Source organism: Trachymyrmex cornetzi, unplaced genomic scaffold (genome assembly GCF_001594075.2).
Source record: "Trachymyrmex cornetzi isolate Tcor2-1 unplaced genomic scaffold, Tcor1.1 scaffold255, whole genome shotgun sequence".
NCBI lineage: Eukaryota > Metazoa > Arthropoda > Insecta > Hymenoptera > Formicidae > Trachymyrmex > Trachymyrmex cornetzi.
Window position 1 is genome coordinate 27,768 of NW_017297220.1, and position 7,105 is coordinate 34,872.

General features: G+C 31.5%; 1 long non-coding RNA gene across 1 annotated transcript; it reads left to right on the plus strand.

Annotated features, from left to right (window-relative positions):
* Positions 1–926: 926 nt before the first annotated feature.
* Positions 927–1,595, plus strand: LOC108761592 (uncharacterized). The gene is made up of 3 exons (XR_001940129.1): positions 927–956; positions 1,211–1,363; positions 1,566–1,595. It is a non-coding gene; the product is annotated as an uncharacterized LOC108761592 (long non-coding RNA).
* The last annotated feature ends 5,510 nt before the right edge of the window (positions 1,596–7,105 follow it).

A 7,105-nucleotide genomic window follows, 5' to 3' on the forward strand; every position in this document is an offset into this window, starting at 1 on the left:
AAAAACGATGCTCGTGATCGTTGCGAGCGTCAAGTGGAATGCACCCAAAGATATTAAAAAGTTCATAGCGTTTGAGCAACACTTTGAAAATTAAGCAAAAATATTGAAATTCATGTAAAAAAAAATAAATATACCATGTTCGCGCTTAATTTTCAAGGTATTCTCTATCCGCCTCGAATTTTTTAATAACATTAATATATTCAAGATGTCAAAGTCTATAAAAAAACATTACTTTTGCTTATACCTTTTTAGGCAAAAATCAGTTGCTTTTCGCGCTCGGCTGAACAGCGTTCCTTATTGGCGCCGCCATTAGTGTGCTGAAGTCACGTGCACCAATTAGCAAAAGTCCCGAAATGATCAGTCTCTAGTAAAGGGTCTCTACAAAGCTCCTAAGCACCGGTCGCTGTGATTGGTGGTGTCCAATCGAGCCGTGATCAATCGGGATCACTCCAACTTTAACGATTAATATCTCGGTTCACGAGGTAAAGCGATATATTAGGTATGGGAATAAGTTTCCGCCCATTAGAGAGATGTCGTTAGTAGCACTGCTTGTGTGTTTGAAAAAATGGCAATACATGTATTTGAAAGGTTTATGTTCAAGCTTTTGAGCCCAGGAGTTGATATTCGTTCGAAGCGATTTGTTTGAACTAAGCTTTGAAACAAAAACAATGGGACAATAGGCACGATAAGCAGATTCTGCTACGTGACAACGCTATGTCACACGTTGCAAAATCGGTCAAGAAATACTTGGAAGGAGTGAAGTGGGAAATTCTGTCCCACCTGCCGTATTCACTGGACATTGCTCCTTCAGATTTCCATTTGTTCCGGTCCATGCTGTCGGCCCTTTCTGGAGAGCGATTCAATTCTTATGAAGATATCAAAAAATGGCTTGATAAATGGATCGCTTCAAAAGAACCAGATTTCTTCTTTCGAGGAATCTGTTTATTACCTGAAAGGTGGGGGAAAGTTGTCGCTTCTGATGGAGCGTACTTTGAATGAACTTACTTTCTATTGTTTTGTTTAAATAAATACATCTTTTTCATTAAAAAAGGGCGGAAACTTATTCTCATACCCAATATATATGTATAAACAGACCATTGGTACTCCGATCGGTTCGCCATTATCACCTATTATTGCTGACAGTCATGCAACAAGATTTAGAAAATCGAGTGCTGAGTTCCAATGAATTCCTTTTGATTTTCTACTGCAGGTACGTTGATGATATGGTACTCAGCTTTGCAACTGGTTGGGACAACATCTAGGTTGTTTCTCACCGCATTTCCACTGCTACTGCATAATTGGAGGAAACTACGATTTTGTGATATACAGTATCACATCGACATAGTATTTAGCACGATTAGCGGTAATTATTATTGAGGCTGGCTCAAAGCGTAAACCGAAACGTACAAATCTAATTTATTATTTACAATTAATTTTTGCGCAAGATAGCACCCAGCGCAATCTCCTAACATCCAATTAAATTTCGCTGTTATATTTTATTGTATTAATTAAAGAAGTCTATAATTTTGTATATTTCACTACTTGAATTGTTTATTCGGCAATAGATTTTAGATCTTTATTTAAAGCAGAACAATCTACTAAAGCATCGAATGGATGAAAGGATTTGAGAAGAATTACATCGTCTACATAAATGAAGAGATCGGAGGACAGAGAAACGTTAGACAAATCAGAGACAAAAATATTAAAAGTAAAACTATGGGAATGGAACCCTGGAGTATTCCAGAGAGAAGGATTATATATGACGACTTGCTGCGTGCCATTTGTAAGGAACGAGCAGTTTAGCGAGGGCCGAATAAGATAGACTGCATAGCTTGAGTTTGACTGAAATTAGGTCATGGTTGAAGGTATCGAAAGTCTTTTATAAATATTTTTCATAAATTTATATTTGCCTACAATTGTGAATTTAAGACTCCTTTAATGCTCTCATTTAAAAATACTATTAAACAAATGACAAGTAATATTAAAAGATCAAGTATTAGCATATAATGGCCGGGAGTACATTTTCAATTTTTACCTTAAAACGACAGATACTAATGAGAATTAATGTAATGGTGGCAAACGGTACGATACGACCGATGTATATTGTTCTATATTTCTGGAATTGCCCGATGTATACTGGATAATAAAAGAAGTACATAAGAAGGATCCATTTGGCCAAAGCATACAGGCAAGAAATATATGTCCTAAGTTGTCCAACAGGATATTCAAACATGCCCAAATTGCAGAACGCGCTGATGGTCATTAATGGTGCCAGCGTTCTTTCTATTATAGTGTCTCTGTCATATTTTCCGAGTGATCGGCTAATATTTTAACTGAATTAGTTCTTGCTGCTCGAGGCACAAACACGTTTTAATATTTTTTATAAGATTTTCAGAAATAGTTTTCGCAGTTTCTCTAAGAACGTTGTGAGAAATACACTGTAAGATATGTACACTGGGAGATATAACGTATGTTAAATGCCGTTCAACCAACGAGTATTGATAACGGAATAGACACACAGATAATCTAGATTAGATTGTCTTTCTTTTCACGGAATTTTTATTTATATGTATGTATATTAAGGCTATTAGTTATGGATCACCTTTGAAAAAATAATTCATATTTTTATCTAGAATGATATCGAACATTTAATGAAAAATTTAATAGTTATGATCGATCATAAAGATTACATTATGAATGATTTTATTTCAATTCGGTACCGTTTTATATGTTTTAACAGTAATTAAATGAAGTAATGACAATTGTCAGCAATTAAACCCCATGTACCACTTGCGGATCAGTTCCAAATGCTTTATCCTTTTTGATTTAGTTGTACATGATATTGACTTTTTTCATGAAATCTAATGCTATTTACTACCTCCTGTAAAAGCCATGAGATAATTCTGATGATATTACACTTTGAATGAATTTTTATTGGTATATATCCTACTCTATGCCTCATGTTTTGTTATTTAACGACGTTAATAAAACGTGCAGCGTTATTGACAATAAATAAAAAATAGTTGAATTTGAAAAAGATAAAATATGTGCTAAAAAATCTTGTGTTATACTTTATTTCATAGAAAATACTATAATTATTTAAATATACAACGCTATAATTATTTAAATATATAATGTTGTATAACGTATGTATATGCCCTTCAACCAGCAAGTATTGAACGACAGAATTGAGTACACAGATAATCTAGATTATATTGCATTTCTTTTTGCGGAATATTTATTCATGTGTTTCATAACTATACTTACAATATTATATCTTCATACTAGGTGCAAATGCGTTTAATGGATACTTTTTACTCACATGGCTTCTAACGACACGTGTCGACTTGAGTTGAAGCTGATAACTTTAAAATAATATTTTATATATTGAAGTTATACAATCCGGGAAAAAATATATCTTATATAATTATATATAGGTATAAAATATAAAAAATGTAAATATAAAATTATATAAAAGATTGACATATATTACATACAACTATATGTACATAAGACAAGAATGTTGTAAATTCCAATCATTTCCAGAAACTTTTTGCGATTTCTTTCTAAAAAATATTATGTGATTGATTAAATGAATTATAAGTATACATTTTGAATAATTTTAATTTATGGATAAATTATTTAAGGATAATTTATCGACAATGATTCCATGTTGCTGATAAAATAATATAATACATTTTATGCACTTACAAATCTACAGATATGCACTGTGGCTTCGACAAAGCAAGGCAATAAGAATATACGAATTATGGATCCGCTGTTGATGTGATTCGTTCTCGCCTTTACATTCTTTACACATATTTATCAGAATATTTACAATGAGTATAAAAATCTATATTCTATACTACCTATATGCTAAATACAATTCTCTTGACCCGTCAATTCTAGCTAAAACGATTATCAATATATTCTTGAGAATAATCTCTTCAAAATCGAATTAAATTAACTAAATTGCAATTTTTTAAATACAAGAAATGTTATTTAGTTAATTTTTGTAATTCAAATATAGATTTTCAAGATTCTAAATGTACAGCGAAATAAAAATTTACTTAAATTTACAAATATATAGGAGAAAATTCGGTTTTTTTAGATCTCTTAGAATTTAAGTTTTCAGAAATTAAACTCTGAAAAAGAACATAAAAATTCGACAATTTAGGTCTTTTTTGTTGCTAAACTAGTACATTATACATACTTAAAATAAAATAGATATTTAAAATTTGAAGACAGTAAGACAGAAAATTTTAAATGCAGCGACAAAAATCAGGCCTGCATTCTCTCTATATTTACATTCTCCATTTTTCCTCTGCTGCACTTTTTTTATTATTATATTTCACTAATCTATGCTCTAATCATCTATGTTTAACTCGCATATTTCTGTGACAAACTTATCTCTAAAAAAATATACATATGTATTCATATTGCGTCGAAGTCGCTCCCATACTTCAGACCACCTGTTATCGATCGCCAAGAAATGAGATCACAAAAGAGGATCTCCCTACACCATAGTGGTTTTGTGTTCAGGGCATCTATCATATAGAATAAATCAGAATGAATTTTGATCGGAATTATTCCGTTTTCTCTTCATTTCTATTGTGTTTAAAAAAGGGAATAATTAATTCCGATCGAAATTATTCTGAATAATTCCATTATATATCCTACAGTTCTGAGCTTTTAACATTTCTGTCATTTTTCAATAAAGTTCTCATTCCCGTTGTACTATTGTGCACATTTATTTCGGTGCGATTAATATGTCCTCTATGCGAAACGTGCGAGCGTAACAATATATACACATATATTATAAGTATCTATATATGTATATATAAAAAAAATTCTTCCTTAAACGCGTTCATGTTAATTTACTCACGATAAGAAGTATAAGTAATCCAACAGGCTAAGTTTCACACTTCTTGATGAAATATCTAGACTAATATAAAAATAATGTATCATGCAATGTAATAATACTGTGACCGAAAAACCCGCCCGGACGCTCCACGACGCCTTCAAAACTAGGACAAATCCGGGGAAATCCAGAGGGATGGCAACCCTAATACCAACCAAACTGAAAAATATTAAATAAATCCTCTTATAATGTAATAAATAATATAATACTTATAAAATAATTATAGTTTAGATATAAAATTTCGATTCTTGTCATAACAACCAGAAATTCTTTCTAATTGTTATAACAAAATCCGAGATTTTGATTTAATTATAATGCATTTAATTATATACGCGCGCGCGAATCTTATTCATATCAAACCATAATCAAACAAAATTTCTCATGCATTACTGCGAGAATGGAAGGTCTGTTATATACCTGCGAAAGAGTTATCCTAAAGGACAAAACTGTGGCATACGTCTGAAAGAAAATATGCTATCATTACACTTGATAAAAACAGTTTTGTTAACTCTTTCGCTCAGAAAGCGAGTGGTCCGTCGGAATACCGCCATTGATCCCGCGCCAAAAGTGTACACATTATATGTGGACAGTTTTTGGCGTTTAAAATATTATTTTATGCTCGAATAGCATGGACATCGCCACCTTATCATGTTTTTGAAAAAAAGGGATTGTCCCTTAAAATAAGGTAATTATAATTTCTTTGTAAACCATTTTTCAATTATCTCTTTCATGGCAGTGGCATTATATGTATCAATATACTACCACTACAAATTATGTTTAAATATTCATTATTTGACAAAATCAGTGTTAACAACTCTTCGTATGTGGTTGTACAGGATAGTTTGTCGTAACTCTTACTATAAGGAATACTATAAATTACTTCGCGAATGCTGGCTGTAGATAGCGTTCGTCTATCGCTTTGCGTTTGCCGAACATAGCCAGCGTTAGGAGAGAAAAGGTTATAAATTTAAAAGAATTAATTATAAATAAGATCTCTCTCTTGAATACGTTCTATTTTATATATAGAAAAAAGCCCCCTATTATGAGATAGGCGCCTAATATGAGATAGCGGCGTTTCTGCTAAACTAGTAAACGCTATCTATTGGTTCCACCATGAGTTTATTGCTCTTGGATTGAAAACTATTTAGTAGAAGATTCATTATTAGATTATGCCTATAGTCATTGTAAAATAAGATTTTAGAATTTGGATGTTTTCAGATTACATTGAGATGAGCATTTTAAACTTATTTATTATTTAATAAATAAATATTTGGAAATAAATTTTGCATGTGATAATAGAGTAAGGTCGTACTATCAGAAAAATATTGGATATATTGAATTGTTTTATTACTAAAGTTAGATTTGATGATCGCAAAACCATAAGATGTGGAAATTGTAATATAACACCCAGGGTATTCCTAATATGAAGTAACCCATGTCCCTATGTTATAGTGAAAATAGTTGTTAAAGTATAAACGTTATTGTACAATAATAAAAAAGATAATCGGAATGAACGTTGAGTGCCTATAAATTTGCGATGCTTGATTTCAACTATCAGAAAACGAGTTCTGGGTACAATCTACCGCATGCTCATTTTTCACGCAAGCTGACTGTGTTTGTTTGCATTTTAGAAACATTAAATAAAGTTTTTTAATTGCAATACTGACGTACTTTGCGCTTTACTATCGATTTTTCGGGGAATATCTCATATTAGCAGCACAATTTTTTGACTTTGCGATTTGCTCACTTTTTACATTCCTCCAATTTTCGAAAAAAATAGGATTTTAATCAAACTTTGCGTAACGTTATCTTAAAGCTTATTAAATTCCCTTCAAAATGACATATTATTTTTTAAAATTCTGCCTATAGACTTCTAGCACTTACTAAAAATGTACTCGATATCTCATAATAGGGGCCTTTCCTCTATTTATTCTATTATATATGTACAGAGTAGGGCAGTAACTCTCTCCACTTAGAATATTTCCGCTATTTTAGAGATATAAAATGATATATTTATTGAATTTGTATAAAGCATCAAGGGGGGTACAATATACTAGTAATAGTTTATCTATGAGTGGAGGAGCGCTCGGAGATTTCAAGATCACATCCACTTTTTTAAATGGAATAGTTTGCTTTTTTTTACTTAATATATGTATATGATTCCTTTAATTATTCTGCATATAA